Source organism: Nycticebus coucang, chromosome 6 (assembly GCF_027406575.1).
Source record: "Nycticebus coucang isolate mNycCou1 chromosome 6, mNycCou1.pri, whole genome shotgun sequence".
In the NCBI taxonomy this organism is placed as follows: Eukaryota; Metazoa; Chordata; class Mammalia; order Primates; family Lorisidae; genus Nycticebus; species Nycticebus coucang.
The window spans coordinates 52278273-52302462 of record NC_069785.1 but is presented as its reverse complement, the minus strand read 5'-3'; the positions used below and the strand labels follow the sequence as shown (position 1 = coordinate 52302462).

Genomic DNA, 24190 nt, shown 5'->3' with positions numbered 1-24190 from the left:
CGCCTGTAGCTCAAGCAGCATTAAGAATATTTGGTATTGGGCGGTGCCTGTGGCTCAGTGGGTAGGGCCCCAGCTCCGTATACCGAGGGTGGCAGGTTCAAACCCAGCCCCGGCCAAACTGCAACAAAAAAATAGCCAGGCGTTGTGGCGGGCGCCTGTAGTCCCAGCTACTCGGGAGGTTGAGGCAAGAGAATCGCCTAAGCCCAGGAGTTGGAGGTTGCTGTGAGCTGTGTGATGCCACAGCACTCTACTGAGGGCAACAAAGTGAGACTCTGTCTCTACCAAAAAAAAAAAAAAAAAATTTGGTATTGGGCGGTGCCTGTGGCTCAGTGAGTGGGGCGCCAGCCCCATATACCAAGGGTGGTGGGTTCAAACCCAGCCATGGCCAAACTGCAATAAAAAAATAGCCGGGCGTTGGGCGGCGCCTGTGGCTCAGTGAGTAGGGTGCCGGCCCCATGTGCTGAGGGTGGCGGGTTCAAACCCAGCCCTGGCCAAACTGCAACCAAAAAATAGCTGGGCGTTGTGGAGGGCGCCTGTAGTCCCAGCTGCTCGGGAGACTGAGGCAAGAGAATCACCTAAGCCCAAGAGCTGGAGGTTGCTGTGAGCTGTGACGTCACAGCACTCTACCGAGGGTGACTCAAAGTGAGACTCTGTCTGAAAAAAAAAGAATATTTAGTATGGCTGGACGCCTGTAGCTCACATACATGGGAGCTGGCGGGTTTGAATCCAGCCCGGGCCCCTGCCAAACAACAAGACAACTCCAACCAAAGAATAACTGGGTGTTGTAGTGGATGTCTATAGTCTCAGCTACTTGGGGCTGAGGCAAGGGAATCGCCTAATTCCAAGAGCTGGAAGTTGCTGTGAGCTGTGACGTCATAGCACTCTACTGAGGAGGACAAAATGAGACTCTCTTAAGAAAAAAAAAAAAGATGATGGTGGCTCAGCGCCTGTGGTTCAAGCGGCTAAGGCGCCAGCCACATACACCTGAGCTGGCAGGTTTGAATCCAGCCTGGGCCTGCCAAACGACAATGACGGCTGCAACCAAAAAATAGCTGGGCATTGTGGCGGGCGCCTGTAGTCCCAGCTACTTGGGAGGCTGAGGCAGGAGAATCACTTGAGCCCAGGAGTTGGAGGTTGCCGTGAGCTGTGATGCCACGGCACTCTACCGAGGGTGACAGCTTGAGGCTCTATCTAAAAAAAAAAAAAGAGTATTAATCCCATTCATGAGAGTTCCACCCATGAGCTCATCACCTCCCAAAGGCCTCACCTCCAAATATCATCTTTTTTTTTTTTTTTGAGACAGCCTCAAGCTGTCGCCCTGGGTAGAGTGCTGTATAATCACAGCTCACAGCAACATCCAACTCTTGGGCTCAGGCGAGTCTCCTGCCTCCGCCTCCCAAGTAGCTGGGATTACAGGCGCCCACCATGACAATGCCCAGCTATTTTTTGGTTGCAGCCGTCATTGTTTGGCGGCCCGGGCTGGTTTCCAACCTGCCAGCTCAGGTGTATGTGGCTGGTGCCATAGCTGCTTGAACCACAGGCACTGAGCCGGGATTAATGCTCTTAATAAAGACACTAAAGAGCTTGATAGCCCGATCCACAATGTGAGGTTACAGTGAAAAGACGGCTGAAGCTGGCCCTTACTAGGCACCTAAACTGCCAGCGTCTTAATCTTGGACTTCCCAACCTCCAGACCTGTGGAAAGTTAATTTTCTGTTGTTTGTAAGTGGTATTTCATTACAGCAGCCCAATGGACAAAAACAATTAGTTGATTGCTGTGTCTGTTAATATAGCCTGTACTTTGACATCAGTCACTTTCATATCTTACTGAGCTCTTATTGTCAGATTTTTCTGCCATCGATTTCTTCTGTTTTTTTCCTCACAGGTCACAACATATTTGTGGAGGAAGGTGAGTAATAATGAAGATTCGGTGGGCACTGTAAATTTATGCTGAACAGTTTCATATGGGCCCTTACTATTTTTTAGCAATCATTTCAGTCTCATTTTTCTGTTGCCTCATATTCTTCTTCCTCATTAACTTTTAGTAGATGCCATTCATTTCTACCTAAGTAAAAATAGGGTGTAAGGGTGACAATGATATTTGTTTTGTTGTCACTTGATAAATCTCTATAATTTTATCTTTTCTTGTAAATTGAGTGCAGTCTTTTGCTTTTCTCAGGAATCTGGCTGCCACAGTTAACTTATCCTCTTTGGTAATATCGATCATTATCTGCAATGATTTTTCCTTCTTACCTTCAAATATGTAGAGAGCCCTGTGTTTTGGAAGAAAAAATTCAGTTTTGATTAACTGTTACTCTTCTTTCTAGCTATCTGCCTCAATTCATTAACTTATTTCAAAATTTTTAAAAACAGAGTTACTAAGCAATTGCTCCCTTCAGCTTAACTACTTCCTTCCTAATTTACCGTAGTTTTGAAATAATCATATTTAGACTGTTACTTGAAAGGACTTATTTCTCGTCAATAGTATTGGCTTTATTTATTTTATTCTGATTTTATTCAGCCAGTATATGTTATGGCTGATTTCTACTGAGACTTAACTCCTTGCCCTACATCTTAGTATGTCATCCTGGTTTTCCCTTTTTTTTTAAGACAGAGTCTCACTACGTTGCCCTGGGTAGAGTGCCGTGGTGTCACAGCTCACAACTACCTCAAATTCTTGGGCTTAAACTATTCTCTTGCCTCAGCCTTCCAAGTAGCTGGGACTACAGGCGCCTGCCACAATGCCTGGCTATTTTTTTTTGTTTTTTTTGAGACAGAGTCTCAAGCTATTGCCCTGGGCAGAGTGCCATGGTGTCACAGCCCACAGCAACCTCAAACTCTTGGGCTCAAGTGATTTTCTTGCCTCAGCCTCCTAAGCAGCTGGGATGACAGGCACCCACCACAATGCCCGGCCACTTTTGGGTTATAGTTGTCATTGTTTGGCAGGCCCAGGCTGGATTCGAACCTGCCAGCTCCTGCATATGTGGCTGGCACCCTAGCCACCGAGATACAGGTGCTGAGCCCTGGCTGTTTTTTTTTTTTTTTTTTAGCAGGCCTGGGCTGGGTTTGAACCTGCCAGCCTAGTGTATGTGGCTGGTGCCCTATCCACTGAGCTCCGGGCACTGAGCCCTGATTTTCCTTTTTTTACTACTACTTTTCTGTTGTCTTTTCATGATCCACTTAGCACTGTCATTATTCTTATCAGTACTTGACCCCTGGCTCCCCTCTCTTGGTCTTGTCTCAGAATGATGTTTTATATTCTGATGACTTCCAAACGTGTTCTCTCCAGGTTTGTAGCTCCAGCAGTTTACTTGATGTTTCCACTGGAAAGCTCTAGTAATTTCCATCACTTTTAGGTTTATCATCACCCAGCCTCATTCCTGCTTCCAGTTTTTCTTTGTTAGTTTCTTTCTTTCTTTTTTTTTTTTTAAATATGTGCTTTTGACGTGTTATCGTTTTTATTTAAAAACATGGTGTTCAATAAAACCAGGACCAGGACGAAGGAAACGCAGAGATACGGCATCACAAGCAGAGAAGTGCATCTGAAACCAATAAGCATGTGCTCCCCGCTCTCTCCCCTGTCCTGCCCGCATCAGGTGGGCAGGGAGCCCAGGACCTACCCCGCATTGCTGCCTCACTGGGGTGAGAAGTGAGGGGGGAGAACTTACTTTCTTTTTTTTTTTTTTTTTTTTTTTGAGACAGAGTCTTACTGTGTTGCCCTTGGTAGAGTACTGTGGTAACACAGTTCACAGCAACCTCAAACTCTTGGGTTTAAGCGCTTCTCTTGCCTCAGCCTCCCAAGTAGCTGGGACTAGAGGCACCCACCATAATGCTCGGATATTTTTTGGTTGTAGTTGTCATTGTTGTTTAGCAGGCCTGGGCTGGGCTTGAACCCACCAGCTTCCGTGAATGTGGCCTGTGCCCTACTCACTGAGCTACGGGCACCAAGCCTCTTTGTTTCATCATCATCATAGTTAAATCTTTTTTATGAGACAGAGTCTCACTTTGTCATCCTTGGTAGAGTGCTGTGGCGTCATAGCTCACAGCAACCTCAAACTCTTGGGCTCAAGTGATTGTCTTGCCTTCAGCCTCCTGAGTAGCTGGGAGTACAGGTGTCTGCCACAACACCCGGCTATTTCTAGAGAGGAAGAGGTCTTGCTCTGGCTCAGACTGGTCTCAAACCTGTGAGCAGAGGCAGTCCACTCGCCTTGGCCTCCCAGAGTGCTAGGATTACAGACGTGAGCCACTGCGCCTGGCCTCATAGTTAAATCTTGAGGTTTTCTGATACATATTTTTTCTTTCTTTCTTTTTTTATTTTTTCTTTTTCTTTTTTATGAGAGATGGGGTCTTGCTCTGACCCAGAGGCTGGAATGCAGTGGTACAATCATAGCTCACTGCAGCTTTGAACTCCTGGGCTTAAGTGGAATGGTCTTCCTGCTCCATACTCCTGAGCTGCTAGGATTACAGTTGTGTGCCACCAAGTCTGGCTAATTTCTTTGTATTTTTAGAGACAGGATCTTGCTGCATTGCCCAGGCTGGTCTCAAATTCCTGGACTCAAGCGATTTTCACACCTCAGTCTCTTGGGCCTTTATTTCTTATATTCATCAGTAAGCACAGTTCTTTGTTCTTTACTGGATCTTAGTTTGTCCTGGGATTCTGCATTGGTTTTTATTTCTTATTATTTGCCCTTTTAAACTTCAGATTCTTCTTCCTTGAGTTCATTTTGCATATGGCTGTTGGAATAATTTTCCTGAGACTTTTTTTTTTTGGAGACAGTCTTACCCTCGCTAGAGTGCTATGGTGTCACAGCTCCCAGCAACCTCAAACTCCTGGGTTCAAGCGATCCTCTTGCCTCAGCCTTCCTAGTAGCTGGGACTGTTGGTGCCATCCACAACACCTGGCTATGTTTTGGAGACGAGGTCTTGTTCTTTCTCAGGCTGGTTTTGAACCCGTGAGCTAAGGCAAGCCACCCACCTCAGCCTCCCAAGTGTTAGGATTACAGGCATGGCCTCTGAAACTGTTTTTTGAACCCATTGCTTACTAAATTATAAACTTGAGGAGAGAACATGTACTATTGACCTTTGTGTCTCCATTGTGGCAAGTCAAGTGAATTGAACCTGTTGCTGAGTAAATGTTTGAGTGGATGATCGTTTGCTCAAAATTTTGAATGACTCCCAATTATCTGAAGGATAAAGTCCAAATACTATTTTGGGACTTTCACATCTTTTCATATTACCTTCTCTTCTTCAGCCTTATACTTTACTCCTTAACATTATTAAGCTGGTATCTTCTCTATAGTATATATACCATGCTCAGGCACAGTCTCGTTGTTATTCCTTTCCCTCACCTGTTAGGGTCTATTAAGGAATGTTTGCCCTGTGCCAGGCACTGTTGTAATCTCTGGCATTATAGCAAATGAACAGCACAGAAGACAAAGTCCCTGTTTTCTTGCTGCTGACATTTGTGGGGAAGGACACAGTAAAACAAGCATATGATGCTAGGTGGTTATGAGCACAATGAAAAGGAATATAATAAGTAGGTGAGGGGATAGAGTGGTGGGATGTGGCTGCTGTTTTAGACGGTTTGTTCTTTGGGGGCATCCTGAAGTGTGGGAGGAACCCAGGCTATTGTCTAAGTGATGAGTTTTCTAGGCAAAGGAGACTACATGTGCAAGACCGTAAGGTGGAAATAAGTTTGGGTTGTTCAAAGAATTGCTTAAGACTAGAGCAAAGTTACTAAGGGGGGAATGATAGATAAACCGAGAGAGAGAGAGTTGGAGTCAGGTTATGGTTCAAATGTTAAGTCCTTCATTGAAGAACCCTTCTTTGACTAGTTAATTTAAACCTATGAACCTGTATAGAATCCTAGAAAAAAAGTATTACATACTTCATTATTGACTGTCACTACAGTCACCTTCAAAGTATTTCCCTTGGCCATCTGGTGACCATAGTGATACTCAGCAGTGAGGTATGTAGCACTTTTTCTGGGATGAGTTTGCAAACTTAATTGTCAGATTTCCTTATGATGATAGCTCGATAGCTATTCCTGGAAGACTCCCAAAATTACTTTGAAGGGTAGACTAGGTGCTAGCATCGGTACATAGATTCTCAACAGGAGTACCTCAAAGGTGACCACAGTGATACTCGGCAATGAGGTATGTAGTACTTTTTCTAGGATGAGTTTGTGAACTCAGTTGTCTGACCTCATAGTTGCTGTGTATATGTATGTGTACATGAATACACATGTATATATGATAACTACATTTGATATATGCTGGTGTTTTTTAAAACATTGGCCTTAACCCACTGAAATGATTTCACAGTCTATTGATGGATTGTGAACTGTTGACAGATTAAGTTGAGAGTGAAATTGTATAATTTAGTAAAAATCTATTAAGTGGTATGCTGGAAACTGCTAAATATTAAAATACATGTAAGAATAAGATAAGCCTTATTTGACTTCCTGAGGCTTATGAGAGAGGAGACCTTGTAAACAGATACTCATAATGTGATGGAATCCATATATTAGAGTACAGTCAGGGCACAATGAGAAAATAGAGAAGCAATTCATTCTTTTTTGCTGAGAAGGTCAAGGGAAGCTTGTTTAAGGAAGTATTGTCTGATTTGGGTTTTAGAGGGAGAATAGGAATAATACTTGGGTCAGGCAAATTTGAGTAAGAGGAAGACTTCTCAGGCAAGATAACACATAAAGGAGGGGTATCAGAGACACAGTAGCACGGAAGGGTGGTTATAGATAACTCTATTGTAGGAGTCTAAATCCAAGCAAGGGCATGATGAGTTGATGAGGCTGCATTGAGGTGCAGGTCACATCCTTAAAGGTCTGAGATGTATTGAAGTTGCCACTTAGTCAATGATTATGCATATTAGGTGAAAATAATGTATAGTTAGAATTATTTGTAGGAAGTTGCCATGTGAGAAATAGAGGTATCATCCTTTTTTTTTTTTTGAGACAGTCTCACTTTGTCACCCTCATTAGGGTGCTGTGGCATTATAGCTCACAGCAACCTCAAACACTTGGGCTTCAGCGATTCTCTTGCCTCAGCCTCCCAAGTAGCTGGGACTATAGGTGTCTGCCACAACGCCTGGCTATTTTTTGGTTGTAGCTGTTGTTGTTTGGCAGGCCTGGGCTGGATTCAAACCCGTCAGCTTGGTGTATATGGCTGGCGCCCTAGGCACTGAGCTACAGGCACTGAGTGAGCCGAAGTATCATCTCTTTAATAAATCCAGTACAGCCAGTTTTTCCCTCTGGTGATGAAGTATATCATTGTTTCCCCAGTTGAACCTTAGAGGAAGATCACTTACAGCTATGTTGTACCAAAAAAAATTTCTTTTTTTTGAAAAAAAAAAAAAAATTTCTTTTTTTGGAGACAAGAGTCTCAAGCTGTTGCATTGGGTAGAGTGCTGTGGCATGATAGCTCACAGCAGCCTCCAACTTGGGCTCAAGCAGTCATCTTGCTTCAGTTTTTCTATTTTTAGTAGAGATAGGGGTCTTGCTTTTGCTTAGGCTGTTTTTTTTTTGTTGTTGTTGTTGAGACATTCTCACTTTATCACCCTTGGTAGAGTGCTGTGGTGTCACACAACTCACAGCAACCTCCAACTCCTGGGCTTAGGCAATTCTCTTGCCTCAGCCTCCCGAGTAGCTGGGACTACAGTCGCCCACCATAATGCCTGGTTATTTTTTTGTTGCAGTTTGGCCGGGGCTGGGTTTGAACCTGCCATCCTCAGTATATGGGGCCGGCACCTAACCCACAGAGTCACATGCGCTGCCCTCAGGCTGGTCTTGAACTTGTGAGCTCAAGCAATCCACTTACCTTGGCCTCCTAGAGTGCTAGGATTGTAGGCGTGAGCCACTGCTCCTGGCCCCCCAAAATCCTTTTAAAACATTAAACTCTTATACATTGCAACGAGAATTTCATTCTATAAGAAGCATTTGAGAACTGAGATCTACAGAGGAAATAGGAGGTTGACATTTCAGGCTAATGCAGAGATGTATGTTCTTAAGTACAGTGTTACCTGGCTAACTGTTTAAATCAATTTTCACTTCAAGTTAAATATGGCCAGCCTGGGCAACATAGTGAGATCCTGTCTCTACAAAAAATAAGAAAAATCAGCCAGGCATAGTGGTGAATGCCCATAGTCCTAGCTACTCGAGAGGTTGGGGCAGGAGGATTGCTTGAACCCAAGGAGTTTGAGGTTGTGGTAAACAATGATGATGCCACTGCATTCTAGTCTAGACAACGAGCATGACTCTGTCTCAAAGTAAATAAATAAATATGGTTCAATTTATTGTATTCTATAGGTGATTGGAATACATGGTTATATCTATGTTTTAGATACTTTGATAAATTTGATGAAACCACAGTTTGGCTCTATGATAACATTTAACATATACAGATTTAAAACAGAATTGGTGGGGGGGGCGCCTGTGGCTCAGTGAGTATGGTGCTGGCCCCATATACTGAGGGTGGTGGATTCAAACCCAGCCCCGGCCAAACTGCAACAAAAAACAGCTGGGCGTTGTGGTGGGCGCCTGTAGTTCCAGCTACTTGGGAGACTGAGGCAAGAGAATCACCTAAGCCCAAGAGCTGGAGGTTGCTGTGAGCTGTGACGGTACAGCACTCTACTGAGGGTGACAAAGTAAGACTCTGTCTCAAAAAAAAAAAAAAACAACAGAATAGGGGGGAGTATCTGTAACCTAAATGTGGTATAACAAACCAGAAATGTGCATGATGCACTCCTGTAATAAAATAATGAAATGGGAAAATAGGTAAAGAATATCACCAGTTTCAGAAGAGGTAATATAAGTGGCCAACAAATAATTTGACGAAGACATGCAATCTAATTAGGAGTTTTGAGAGAAGCATTTTTTCTTTTTTAGAGATAGAGTTTCACTCTGTCACCCAGGCAAGAATTCAGTGGCTTGGTCATACCTCACTGTACCTTTGAATTCCTGGGCTCCAAGGATCCTCCTGCTTAAGCCTCCCAAGTAGGCAGGACTACAGGTGTATGCCACAATGCTAGGCTAATTTTTTAAAGTTTTCTGTAGAGGTGGGTCTCACTGTTGTTGCCTAGGCTAGTCTTGAATTCTTGGGCTCAAGCTATGTTCTTGTCTGGGCCTCCCAAAATTCTGGTATTGCAGTCAGAATTTTAATTTTAAAAAAATTAAAGTCAGAATTTTTAATTTTTAAAAAATTAAAAACTTTGGTAATATTAAGATTGGCTATAGGGCGGTGTCTGTGGCTCAGTTGGTAAGGCGCCGGCCCCATATACCGAGGGTGGCGGGTTCAAACCCGGCCCTGGCCAAACTGCAACCAAAAAATAGCCAGGCGTTGTGGTGGGCGCCTGTAGTCCCAGCTACTTGGGAGGCTGAGGCAATGGAATCGCTTAAGCCCAGGAATTGGAGTTGCTGTGAACTGTGTGAGGCCACGGCACTCTACCGAGGGCCATAGAGTGAGACTCTGTCTCTACAAAAAAAAGAGATTGGCTATATTGTGAGAAATAACATTATGCACTACTTGTGGGGGTATTAAGTTGTTGGTTTATCTAGTTAGGGAGATGTATTTGATATGAGCAATTTGGTAGTATCTATTTAAAATGTTTATTCAAGTTTGTCTATTTTCTGTACTAAAGGAGAACTTATATATGTGCATAAGGAGGCATGCACAAATATGTTCATTGCAGCATCTTTTGTAATAGTGAAAAACTGAAAAAATAAGCAAAAATGGTCATAAATAGAGAAATGGCTAAATAAGATGGCATATTCATACTGTGGATTATCATATAGTAATAGCAATTAAAATAAGTTACATATACCTTTGAGTGATACATTGTAGAGCAGTATATACATTATAATAGTAGTTATGCAAAGAAGGAAAAACGCCCAGAACATTACTATATTTTGGAGGAGGCAGCATGTGTAATATGCGTGCAAATGCAAAGAATGTGTTTTGGCAGGGTAAGTACTAGAAGTATTTAACTTTTTTTTTTTTTTTTTTTTTAGAGTGTCAAGCTTTTGCTCTGGGTAGATTGCAATGGCATCACAGCTCACAGCAACCTTACAGCAACCTCAAACTCTTGGGCTTAAGTGATTCTCTTGCCTCGGCCTCCAAAGTAGCTGGGACTATAGGCACTGGCCACAATGCCCAGCTATTTGTTGTTGTTGTTGTTGCCATTGTTGTTTAGCAGGCCTGAGCTGGGTTTGAGCTCCTGCTAGCCTCTGCATAGGTGGCTAGTGCCCTGCCCACTGAGCTATGGGTGCCGCCTAGTATTTAACTCTTGAGTAGCAGGTAAAGATTGAGTTATTTTTATTTATTTATTTTTTTAGATTTTATTTTATTTTATTTATTTATTTGAGACAGAGCCTCAAGCTGTCACCCTGGCTAGAGTGCCATGGCATTACAACTCACAGCAACCTCCAACTTCTGGGCTCGAGCAAGTCTCCTGCCTCCGCCTCCCAAGTAGCTGGGACTACAGGCGCCCGCCACAATGCCTGGCTATCTTTTGATTGCAGCTCTCATTGTTGTTTGGTAGGCCCGGGCTGGATTCAAACCCTCCGGCCTGGGTGTATGCGTCTGGTGCCTTAGCCGCTTGAGCCACAGGTGCCAAGCCATGTAAAGATTGAGTTTTAAGGGTAGAGATACGGAGAGATGATCAGAGGGAATTTTAGTCTTTTCAGTAATTGTGAAAAATTTTAAATTATAATTGTTTTAGAAATTTATTAATAATAATAATGATCACTTTGACCCCTGGATGGACAATGATCAGGGAAGGAGAGACCAGTCCTCCTTTATAGAGACAAAGAGAATAGTGAGAAAAAGACTAATTTAAAAATTCTATGAGGGAAAATTGACAATATCTATCAAAATTACAATTATATTTATAATACCTTTATCCTAGCAGTTCTACTTAAGGGGATGTATCCTGAAAATGTCTGAAATGAAATTCTACATCTGTGAAGTTTTTAAGTGCAGTATTGGTAATGACAGCACCACTCTCCAGCCAGAGGAGACAGTAATAAACTAAGGCATATTTGCACCACAATAGTGACAGAGCAAGACTGTATCTCCAAAAAAAAGAAAATTTTTTATGAACTAACAAGAAAAGATATCCAGGGTGTGTTGAAGAGTAAGAAAGGAACTACAGAACAGTATTTATGTAGTAATGGTATCTTTTGGTAATTACAGAAATAGTAGAAGGACACCCATGACACTGGTAAAAATGATACTTGGGTGGTTTGGGTGTTTGAGGGGGGTCACACGGGAAGGGCACTTAGTAGTGTAATGCTTCCCTTGAAAGTTCTCAATGTATACATTTGTTTGGACTTTTGAGCTCTATGCAAGCATTGCCAATTGAAAAAGAAAAAGAGATATGAAGTAGACCTCGTAGGCCTTGACAACCAGTAAATTATCTTAATCCATTTGGGAGGGATATAACAAAATACCATAAACTGAGTGGCTTATCAACAACAGAAATTTATTTCTTAATGGTTCTGGAGGCTGGGAATTTTAAGATCAAGGTATTGGCAGATTCTTTGTCTAGTGGGAACAGTTCTCTGAAGCCTCTTGTAATAGGGTAATAATTCCATTCATGGAATTATAAAGTCTGTTTTTATGACCTAACACCTTCCAAAGGCCCTCCCTCTCTCTTCGCCTTTTTTTTTTTTTTTCCTTTTTTTGAGATAGAGTCGTGCTCTGTCCCACAGGCTAGAGTACAGTAGCATCATCATAGTTTACTTATAACCTTGAACTCCTGGGAACAAGGGATCCTTCTGCCTTAGCTCCCAAGTAGTTAGGAGTACAGGCATGGGCCAAATGTTTTGGTAATTTTTAAAAAAAATTTTGTAAGTCGGGCATAGTGGCTCACAACTGTAATCCTAGTACTCTGGGAGGTCATCACGGGAGGATCCCTTGCTCTCAGGAGTTCAAGATCAGTCTGAGCAAGACCAAATCCCTATTTCTACTAAAAACAGAAAAATTATTTAGGTGTTGTAGTGGGTACCTATGTAGTCCCAGTTACTCTGGAGGCTGAGTTAGGAAGATTGTTTGAGCCCAGGAGTTTGAGATTCCTGTGAGGTATGCTAATGCCATGGTACTATAACCTGGGCAACACAGTGAGACTCTGCTAAAAAAAAAAAAAAAAAAAAGCTACAGGGTCTAACATAGCCTTGCGTTATTGCCCACACTACTCTGGAACTTTTGAGCTCCAGCAGTTGTCCTGCTTCAGTTTTCTAGAGTGTGGTAGGATTACAGGCATGAGCCCCCCAGTCTACCTTCTGCTGTCAGCACCTGGTTAGGATTTCAGCATATGAATTTTTGGGGGATGCACGCATTCAGACCAGTATACCAACTGTATGTATATAGAAGATGAGGGAGAGGGAAGGGTTGAAGATAGTGCCCAGATTTCAAAATTGGGGTGATAGCATTAACAGGGAATGTGGGAGGAAGATTAGGTTTTCACATGTGCATGGAAAATTCTAGACATGCTAACTGACAAATATTAATACTTTTTAGATGCTAGTGTGTCTTAGTATAATTTACACATGTTTGATACAGAACGGCAGAACTTAAATACGAATACTAAGTAGTAATAAACTTTTTTCTGTCTCACTTGGTCATCCTCGGTAGAGTGCTGTGGTGTCATAGCTCATAGCAACCTCAAACTCTTGGGCTCAAGAGATCCTCTTGCCTCAGCCTGGCAAGTAGCTGGGACTATAGGTACCCACCACAATGTTGTGGCAGGCGCCTATAGTCCCAGCTACTCGGGAGGCTGAGGCGGAAGGATCGCTTGAACCCAGGAGTTAGAGGTTGCTGTGAGCTAGGCTGATGCCATGGTACTCTAGCTTGGGCAGCAAAGTGAGCCTCTGTCTCAAACACACACACACACACACACACACACACACACACGCTACTTCTGGTTAATTTAGCAGAAAAGGAATTTATCACAGGAAGAAACTACTACTGCTACTGTGGTTGGAGTCTACTTTCACAAGGGATTCTAGATACTTTCTGCTTATTTTTGCTCACTCTCTTCTAAGTTAAAGTCCAGCACAGATACTTCTCTTGGAGTGAAGGTCATATGACTGTCCCTAGCTGCCTGGGAAGTTGGTGAAGCAAATATTCAGTATCAGGCAGAGGTTTCTGCCTTTGTTTAAGACCAATATGGAGGGAAATTCCCCAAGTGTATGAAGGTGTTCTGATGCTGAGCAACCAAAAGAATGACATATTCATTATGATGCTTCCTTTGGATCCTCCTTTGCCTTGCTTCCCCTTTTTGTTTCTGTTTCTGCCCTGTTACCACTGCCTCAAAGAGACCTTTCTCTAAAATGGTTCTCACCCATTCCTAGTGTAGTACTCTGTTGTCAGTACTACCACCACAACTACTATTTGTTTATTTAATTTATTGCCAAGTTCTCCTCCCAGAACATAAGCTCCTTGCTGTTCATGTGCTAGTAAACATTTGTTTAATGAGTAAAGGGGAAACATAGGTTATGGAATAAAGTGCTGAGAAAATTTAAAGGGAAGGATTATTGAAATAGCTCATTTAAGAAAGTCTTATTGGACTGTTTCTCAGCCTTTTGGCTATAATCAAGTGAAGAAAGCCTTACAGAGATCTTTTTGAAATGGGCTTTGATTGAAATACAGGATTTGGAGAGAAGGGAAGTAACCATTCTAAACTGGGAGACATTGAGTCTAGAAAAAGGTGAGCATGTATGGGATAAGGAAGGAGAATAGTTAAGAATTTGGTGGCTGTCAGGGCCAATAGAAATTGAGAAAAAGAGATGAGATGAATATGTGAGGTTGTGGCAGTTGATAGACTTTAATTGTAAGGTGAGGGCTTTTGACTAGATTGCTAAAGAGTAAAATATAGTCTTTTTTTTTTTTTAATTAAAATTAGGTGTGGTGGCTTATAACTTTAGTCCCAACTACTTTGTAGGTTAAGGTGGGAGGATCACTTGAAGCCAGAGTTTGAGACCAGCCTGGGGAACATAATAAGACTTCCCTCAAAAAAAAAAAAGATAGCTGGGCGCTGTGGCGGGCACCTGTAGTCCCAGTTACTCGGGAGGCTGAGGCAAGAGAATCGCTTAAGCCCAGGAGTTGGAGGTTGCTGTGAGCTGTGTGAGGCCACGGCACTCTACCGAGGGCCATAAAAGTGAGACTCTGTCTCTACAAAAAAAAAAAAAAACCCACTTAAAAAAAAAAAAGCTATGGCAATTTTACATAGCTGAGTACTATGTAGCTATACAACAGAAGGAGAAAAATCTCTTGTGTAGTATTTGTCAGGATATAAAGTGGGGAAAAAAAGGCAAAGTACAGAACAAACGTAATAATAGTACATGTATCTTTTGGTGAGGGTAGACACATTTTTAATTATACTACATATTGATAAATTGCTCATCATAATGGTTGCCTTGATGGAGGTTTGGACAAAGGAATCATAAGATGTATGTCTTCTCTACTAGGTGGTGAATTCTTTGAGGGCAGGTACTATGTAGAGAGAAGTTCACATATAGAAATGTTTGATTGAGTGAAATTGTATTTTAGGGGGATTGCCTGGCAGCAGGATGGAGAAACTAGAGTTAGGTCAGCTGAGAGGCCATTGTGATGTTCAAGGTATGAGGCAATGAGTAGGTATGACAAGAGGTAGTAGAGAGGAAAGGATGAATAAGAGAAATCATGAGAAGAAAAGATGAAAATATGTGCAATCTTTCTGTTGAGTAGAACATTGGTGGTTCATTTTTGTGACTTGTGATAGCCAGCAGTTTCTTGGCTTCACTTCTGTAGTATGCAGGTAAGTTATACTTCCCTGATTAATTCAAAGCTACCTGGGTGCAGTGTCTGTGGCTCAAAGGGGTAAGGTGCTGGCCCCATATGCCAGAGGTGGCAGGTTCAAACCCAGCCCCGGCCAAAAACTGCAAAAAAAAAAAAAAAAAACAAAACTACCTACTAGCCAGAGTTTTAAGCCTTCTCTTTTCAAGCCTCCTTCCCTTCCAGGGATAAATATGTGTGGTTTAAAAGAAACTAGTAGTTGAATAGGGTGAGGGCACAGTAGATTGTATAGAGCAAGAGAATTTAGTAAAATCCACAGATCCTTTCATTTCCAAGTGAACTTGTGAAGTCTTATAAGGATAAAGGCCATATCCTTCTATAGTTTTTATGGAAAACCTATCCAGAGTCCTTTTTTTTTTTTTTTGAGATAGTCTCAAGCTGTCACCCTTCACCCTGGGTAGAGTGCTGTGGTGTCACAGCTCACAGCAACCTCAAACTCTTGGCCTTAAGCAATTCTTTTGTCTCAGCCTCCCAAGCAGCTGAGACTACAGGCGTCTGCCACAATGCCCAGCTATTTTTTGGTTGTAGTTGTCATTGCTGTTTCGGCAGGCCCCGGCTGGATTCGAACCTGCTAGCTTCCTGTGTATGTGGCTGGTGCCTTAGCCGCTGAGCTACAGGTGCCGAGCCCCTATCCAGAGTCAGATTCCCCTTATATCTTATTTTAAAATGTCATGACTTCTAGTGAGTTCTAAAGTTAGTGACTTCAAGAAGTTTTGATTAATGGCCCTAGAACACCTCTGTCTAATAGAAATACAAAGTGAGCTATACATTTAATTTAAAATTTTCTACTAACTGCATTAAGAAAAAAAAAAAAACAGGTGAAATTAGTTTTTTTTTTTTTTCTTTTGAGTTGTCAATAATTTTTTTTTTTTTTTTTTGTAGAGACAGAGTTTCACTTTATGGCCCTCGGTAGAGTGCCGTGGCCTCACGCAGCTCACAGCAACCTCCAACTCCTGGGCTTAAGCGATTCTCTTGCCTCAGCCTCCCGAGTAGCTGGGACTACAGGCGCTCGCCACAACGCCCGGCTATTTTTTGGTTGCAGTTTGGCCGGGGCCGGGTTTGAACCCGCCACCCTCGGCATATGGGGCCGGCGCCTTACCGACTGAGCCACAGGTGCCGCCCTGAAATTAGTTTTTAAAAAAAATTTTTTAGGCTCAGCACCCATGCTCAGTGGTTAGGGTACTGGCCACATACACCGAGGCAGGCAGGTTCAAACCCAGCCCGGGCCTGCTAAACAACAACAACTGCAACAAAAAAATAGCCGGGCATTGCGACAGGCACCTATAGTCCTAGCTACTTGGGAGGCTGAGGCAAGAGAATCGCTTAAGCCCAAGAGTTTGAGGTTGCTGTGAGCTGTGACACCATAGTATTCTACCAAGGGTGACATAATGAGACTGTGTCTCAAAAGAAATAAAATTAGGTTTTAGAGATGAGGTCTTGCTTTGTTGCCCAAGCTGGAGTGTAGTGGCTGTTCACAGGTGTTATTATAGTGCACTGCATTCTTGAGCTCCTAGCTCAAGTGATCTTCCTGCCTCAGATACTCGAGAATCTAGACCTACACATGTGTGCCACCACACTCAGTTAATTGTTCTATTATTTTTCGTAGACAGAGTCTTGCTATATTGCTTAGGCTTAATTTTTTAATGTTTTATAGAGATGGGGTCTCAATATGTTGCTCAAGCTGGTCTCAAACTCCTGGTTTTGTCAGGGGTGGGGACCAGATGTCAGGTCTGTGTTCCCTGGTTCCCTGTATGGAAGAATGGTTACTAGTACTGAGTTGACAAAACAGATAAGCTAGACGAACAGTTGTAAGCAAGCCAGATGCCAAGAATTATAATAGTGCAGGGTATAGAAAGGATAGTACACTCTCAAGGTCCGTGGAGAGCAGACTGCTCTAATAAGAAACAGCATTAGGGTCTGACTTTTTTTTTTTTTTTTTGCAGTTTTTGGCCAGGGCTGGGTTTGAACCCACCACCTGTGGCACATGGGGCCAGGACCCCCATTCCTTTGAGCCACAGGCACCACCCAGGGTCTGTCCTTTATTCTAATCCCTAATAATATGCTGAGCTGGGGGTGAAATATTCATGAGTATTTTGAAAAAGATAGGGAATTCCTAGAATGAGGAATCCTCTGCTTCTCTATCCTTGTAAGGCAAATTCTGGGGATTGCCATGGTATTTGTCAAGTGTCATGGCGCTGGTGGGTGTGGTTTTTACTATGTTAATGAGGGTAGTTCACTTAAGGACACTATTACCTTGCTTGCACATGTGTTCCAAAGACCCTCATTTGTGGCCTTGGTCATATCTCCATTTTGTGGTTTCTCTCTTTCTGGATGGTCAGATCTTGGAGACCCCCATCATAGACCAAAGATCTGTTCAGTCCTTGGAAGTCCCCTTGACATGTCATCTGTTCTTTTTTGCGAGACTCCTCTGTTTGTTTCCGGCAGTGGACAATGCATCTCCTAGTTCCATCTGTGCCTCTCCCTCCTTATTCTTATCTAGCAGCCTCAAGCAGTCCTCTGTCTCAGTTTCCCAAAGTGCTGGAATTACAGGTTTGAGTCACTGTGCCTGGGTTTTGATAGTTTAGATAAGACACAAATGTGAACCATTTGGTGACCACTGGAAATCAGAGAGAACTAAAATAAATTTTTTTTTCTTTTTTGAGACAGAGCTTCAAGTTGTTGCCCTGGGTAGGGTGCTCTGGTGTCACAGCTCACAGCAACCTCCAACCCTTGGACTCAAGCAATCCTCTTGTCTCAGCCTCCCAAGTAGCTGGGACTACAGGCGCCCACAACGATGCCTGGCTATTTTTTGGTTGTAGTTGTCATTGTTGTTTGGCAGGCCCAGGCTGGATTTGAACCCGCCAGCTTTGTTGTATGTGGCTGGCGCTTTAGCCGCTTGAGCTACTGGCACCTTAGTCTCTTGAACTACAGGTGCCGAGCTACTAAAATAAAATTTTAAGGTTTCCCCATCCACAGCAACTGAGGGACTGGACACCCCTCGTAGCCAGGGGAATTCCCTAAAATTGAGTTGATGGTCATGAGAACAGAGATCAGATATGCCTCATCATGTCTCCCTGCTTTCCTTGAGATGTTCCTTGTGACTTGCTAACAGGCCTAAGGCTAGGAAAGACATACCTACAGGTCCTCAGCATACATAACAAGCCACTTAAGTTGGAGATATGTCCTGTAGTTTGTCTCTGATTAATAGACCCTTATCTCTAGTATTTCTTTTCACTGATTCCTGGTCTGTTAAACACAGTATAATCCTTTAGCCAGTATCAGCTTTTAAACCCTCTTATAACCTGTAAGACCCTGCATTGAGATGTCGCTCTTTTCGGTACAAACCAGTGTACACCTTGCATGTATTGATTTATAACTTTATTTGTTAATTCCTGTTTCCTTGAAATGTGTAAAACCAAACTATAACTTCTGCACAGAAAGTCCACTTGGTCAAGGCTTCTTGAGTGTGGCTTCAGGTCATGCTCCTAAAATTTGGCTCAAAATAAACCTCTTTAAATTATTTTACACAGTATGGCTTCTTTTCTGTTGACAAAAGTATAATTTGATGCCAGGTTTTTGTTGTACCACTTCTGTGTTCTATGTGGAATGATTAGGTGGGTAGAGACAGCAGTGTTTAGCTCATGGAGTAGCACTTACGGTGCTTGTCTTCAGTGGGGCCATCTGGGCCTGTGGTGACCAGGAGGACTCAGACCACAGAGTATTTGCATAAGTACTGTAAGCATGGACCCTGGAGCCAGCTGCCTTCTTCAAAATCCTCATTAGCAGTATGATACTGGCCATTGTAACCTCTGTGCCTCAATTTTCTCATCTATAAGATGATAACAATTTCTACTTTATAGTGTTTCGGATTTAATGAGTTAATAGGCGTAAAATTCTTAAACTGTGTATGTATTTACATAGAGAGGCTATCTGACATTGTCTTTCTCTAAATGTCATTATAATATATACACACATTATCATCATTTAATAATTGGTGAGTTAGTGGATCAAATGAAGTTTCATGTTTTAGACAGCACGGTAGGCACTAGAAAAGGAAAAGGTTCCCTGAGAAGGAATGTTCCCTTTGTGGAACACACACAGTTTCACTGCTAAGTGGGTGAAAAAAATGCCATGGGAGAAACCATAGAGTGTTTTTTCCCCAACTCCCAGTAGGAAAAGGATTGTTTACTTGTACTATCCTCTTGTGGTAGTGGGATGTCTTGGGGTCACAATTCCTGAAAAAAGAGTTATCTTGAAGCAAGTTTTTCATCATCTTTGGGAGTATGACTTCGCTGGATCCTTGGCCTTGACTTTAGGAAGACTTAGCTCTCAGTTCCAGGTTCTGGCTTTGGGGAGTAGAAACTTTGTGGAGAAGCAGTTATTGTATACTGATGGTGGGAGTGTAAGTTGGTAAAATTTTTTGGTAGATAATTTGGCAGCATCTGTCACAATTAAAATGTGATTTAAAACTAGCAATCCTGGGCGGCACCTGTGGCTCAGTGAGTAGGGCGCTGGCCCCATATGCCAAGGGTGGCGGGTTCAAGCCCGCCCCGGCCAAACTGTAACAAAAAAATAGCCGGGCGTTGTGGCGGGCGCCTGTAGTCCCAGCTGCTCGGGAGGCTGAGGCAAGAGAATCGCGTAAGCCCAAGAGTTAGAGGTTGCTGTGAGCCGTGTGACGCCACGGCACTCTACCGAGGGCGGTACAGTGAGACTCTGTCTTTACAAAAAAAAAAAAAAACAGCCAAAACTAGCAATCCTACTTCTCATAGTAATTCCTTAAAAAGTGCTAAGTTATTGGCTTGGCACCTATAGCTCAGTGGCTAAGGCACCAGCCACATACACTGCAGCTGGCAGGTTCGAACCCAGCCGGGGCCTGCCTAAACAACAATGACAACTACAACCAAAAAATAGCCGGATGTTGTGGCAGGCTCCTGTAGTCCCAGCTACCTGGGAGGCTGAGGCAAGAGAATCACTTACGCCAGCAGTTTTCAACCTGTGGGTCTTGAACTGTATTAAAGGGCCACGGCATTAGGAAGGTTGAGAACCACTGACTGAAGCCCAAGAGTTTGAGGTTGCTGTGAGCTGTGACACCACGGCACTCTACCTAAATTCACCATGGTAGAATTCAATCTACCACACTCTGTAGGGCGATGTAGTGAGACTCTGTCTCCAAAAAAAAAAATCTTAGTTATGTGTATGTGTATTTTGCACTATTTGTAAAAATGAAAAGAATTGAAACCAGGTTAGATAAATAATGTATTCATACTCCATGTATTTCTTTTTCCTATTTACTGTAAGAAATTAGTACAAACTTAGTACCTTAAAACAATATAAATTTATTATTTTATAGATCTGGAAGTCCGAAGACCTAAAATTAAGATTTTGACAGGGCTGTGTTCCTTAGAAGCTCTAGGGGAGAATCTGTTTCCTTCCCTTTTCTAACTTGTAAAGAATGTCTGCATTTCTTGGCTTGTGATTTCTTCCTCCACTTGCAAGGCCAACAGTCTTTAAATGTCTGATCTCTCCTTCCTTCTCCTGCATGGTGACCCTCTGCTTCCATTGTCATATCTCCTACTCTACGCACCTGCCTAACTCTTCTAGGGACTCTGTGATTATGTTTGGCCTACCTGGATAATCCAGAATAATCCTCCTATCTCAAGATCCTTAGTTTAATCCCATATACAAATCACAGCTGCTTTTTGCCATGCAAGGTAGCATATTCACAGGTTCTAGGAATTAGGATCTAGACATCTTGGTGTGTGTGTGTGTGGTGGTGGTGGAATTCAGTCTACCACACTCTGTAATACTGTGCAGCCAGTAAAAAAAATGTTTAGATCTGTGTGTACTGACATAGAAACATGTCACTGATAAAACAAAAGGATTCCTATTAAATTAAAAAAAAAGCAAATTGAAGAGCAATATGTGTTTTTGTTTAAAAACTAGCAAATAAACCTTTAAATTAAAATACTTGTAAAAAAAGGTAAGCATTGTGTGTATGTGTGTTTTTATATGCATAAAAAAGATCTGAAAGATATATGCTAAACATTTAAATAATGGCTGCTTCTGTGGGGTAGGAATACAGGGAGGTATGGAATGAATTTGAACTATTTAATTCTTACATACAATGAACATGTGTTTACTTACTGTAATCTTTTATAAATGTATACATGCCATGAAAAAGTGAAAAATACAAGGCTTATGATAAAAACCCAGTAATCATTTGTATCATTCCTTTTACCCAGAACCCTCTTTCCCAAAGGTCTCCTTTTTTTTTGAGACAGCCTCAAGCTGTCACCCTGGATAGAGTACTGTGGCATTACAGCTCACAGCAACCTGCAACTCCTGGGCTCAAGCGATTCTCCTGCCTCCACCTCCCAAGTAGCTGGGACTACAGGCACCCGCCACAACGCCTAGCTATTTTTTGGTTGCAGCCATCATTGTTGTTTGGCGGGCCAGGGCTGGATTAGAACCCGCCAGCTCAGGTGTACATGGCTGGTGCCTTAGCCGGTTGAGCCACAGGTGCTGAACCCAAAGGTTCATTTTATAAATTCTTTTTTCCCTAGTATTTCCCTCCATATTTCTAAATAACAAGCATGTGGTGTTTATTTTTCCATATTCGATGTCTCTTGACTATCTACTTAAGAAGATGAAGCTTCAGCATATTTTAACTTGCATTGAAAATTTTGTTTGGATTAGTATTCAGGTGTCATCACAATCCTGAAATGATTATTCTTAGCTAATCCATATCTATACATAAGGGAAATACAATCCATACCTCTCTGTTGTGTAAAGTTTTGTTTTTTTTTTTTTTTTTGAGACAGAGCCTCAAGCTGACCCCCTGGGTAGAGTGCTATGGCATCATAGCTCACAGCAACCTCCAACTCCTGGGCTCAAGTGATTCTCCTGCCTCTGCCTCCCAAGTAGCTGGGACTACAGGTGCCCACCACAACGCCTGGCTATCTTTTTTTTTTTTTTTTTGGTTGTAGTTGTCACTACAACTTGTAGTTTGGCGGGCCGGGGCAGGATTTGAACCCGCCAACTCAGGTGTATGTGGCTGGAGCCTTAGCTGCTTGAGCCACAGGCGCAGAGCCTGTTGTGTAAGTTTTTTTTTTTTTTTTCTGAAAAATAAGTTGTCTAGTTTTTTGTTTTCTTCTTTCCTTTATTAACCCTTCCTAAACTCTCCAATAGAGATTTCACTCTCTTCTTAGGAAATTTACCAACTTGTCTTTTCCTTGGAAACTTCCTCTTTGGACCTCTATTCTCTGGCTCCAATTTGGGTATGCTGTCTAGGTCTTTGGCATAGCGGCTGTCTTGGGGTCTCCCTTCACTATTATCTTGGGTACCCTCTTCCATTTTATTTACATTGGCTTCTTTATTTCCTGAAGCCCTTGCTTATTCTGGTTTAATCATGGTTTTGATGGAGCACATCTTTTAGTGGTTTTCTGAAAAAAAGAACACATGGGAGATAATTTTTTTTAAATATTATGTTTGAAAATGTCATATTTTTCAGTTTTGTTTTTAAAGGGAGGGCCCACTAGGTAAAATGGGGATGGGGAAAATTCAAATATACCAGAGTTCATATGATGATTCCCCACCACCCACCCACCCACCCCCGCTCCCCAGAGATGTATGTCATGGTGTCATACACAGCTCACAGCAACCTCAAACTCCTGGGCTCAAGCGATCCTCTTGCCTGAGCCCCTGGAGTAGCTGGGAGTACAGGAGTACACTACTACACCTGGATGGTTTTTCTATTTTATTTTAGTAGAAACATGTCCTGTCTTGCTCAGGCTGGGTCTCAAACTCCTGAGCTCTAGCAGTCCACACGCCTCGGCCCCCCAGAGTGCTAGGATTACAGGTGTGAGCCACCAAGCCTGGCCAGTGATTTTCTTTTTCAAAGGAATTAAATATGAAGAGACTACGTTTAAATCCCCAGAGGGCATTCTCCTTTAATCCCAGCAGACTCCTAGTGTTCTTTAATTTAGAACACAAGAAGGGTTAAGAAGGTGGGTCTTATCTTCAGATCAAACTGGTGTTTGGCAAATCTTTTTACTTTTCACTTGCTTCCTGTTCTTTATGGAGACAATAAGGATCTTGGTAAGGCCCTTAAGATAAAATGATACAATATAAAGACTTGGCAAGGTGCTAGGGACTTTTTCATTTTTTTCCCTTTTTCTCCCCCCCCCACTTCCCACTTTTTTAAAAAGAGACATAGTCTTGTACCGTTGCCGGGGCTGGATCATAGGCCATTGTAGCCTCAAACTCCTGGTTTCAAGTGATCCTTCTACCTCAGTATCCTAAATACCTGGGACTATAGATGTCTGTCACCTTACCTGGCAAATTAAAAAAAATTATTTTTAAAACTCTGGTTTCTGCCCAGGCTGATGTTTAGCTCCTGGCCTCAAATGAACCTCCTGCCTCAGTCTCCTAGTTGCTGGGATTATGTGTGTGAGCCACTGTGCATGGAAAACATTTTTTAAATTCATAGTCTTTTTTTTCTTTTGGAAACAGAGTCTCACTATGTTGCCCTCGGTAGAGTGCTGTGGCGTCACAGTTCACAGCAATCTCAAACTCTTGGGCTTAAGTGATTCTCTTGCCTCAGCCTCTTAAGTAGCTGGGACTACAGGTGCCCGCCATAACGCCCAGTTGCTTAACTGGCCCAGTTTGGGTTCGAACCCACCTGCCTTGGTATATGTGGCTGGCACAGTTGAGCCATTTTCATATTCTTTTTTATTTAATTAATATTTATTTCTTTCTTTATTTATATTTTTGAGACATAGTCTCATATGTCTCCCCAGTAGAGTGCTGTAGAATCACAGCTCACAGCAACCTCAAACTCTTGGGCTTATGCGATTCTCTTGCCTCAGCCTCCCAAGTAGTAGGTGCCTGTCACAACACCCGGCTATTTTTTTGTTGCAGTTGTCATTGTCGTTTAGCTAGCCTGGGCCCGGTTGGAATCTGCTAGCCTTGGTGTATGTGGCTGGCTCTATAACCACTGTGCTACAGGGGCAGAGCTTTCATATTCTTTTTTAAAAGTACTAGTAACCATTAACATGGAGTTTTATAGAGATTTTTGCTGTCCAGTCGATGCCATAGTCCTCACAACTCTATGAGCTGATTATAGGAATTCAAATTAAAACAATAGTTGAAGCTGGAATTGTGATTATTGGTAGTAATTCCTGTTGCCACTAGATGGCCCTGTGAGCATGCGTTGTACTTTAGAGCCCAGCTAGTCGGCAGACATTTTGGAAGTTCCCCTGTAGATCTTATTAAAATACATTTTGTTTGGGGTTAGAAAAGATGGTTTGTGTCAGATTGTGATAAGCTTTTTAGATATGGTAAGA

General features: G+C 42.5%; 1 protein-coding gene across 9 annotated transcripts in view; it reads left to right on the top strand.

Moving 5' to 3' along the window:
* Positions 1–24190, top strand: part of GABPB1 (GA binding protein transcription factor subunit beta 1) — an 82233-nt gene that overhangs the window by 12382 nt on the left and 45661 nt on the right. For 3 of the 9 annotated variants that reach the window (XM_053596153.1, XM_053596159.1, XM_053596158.1), the window contains exon 2: positions 1886–1909. The exons of the other annotated variants lie outside the window; for them this stretch is intronic. The gene's annotated coding sequence lies outside the window, so the exon portion shown is untranslated. The remainder of the gene's footprint in view (positions 1–1885; positions 1910–24190) is intronic. 9 annotated transcript variants of the gene reach the window in all.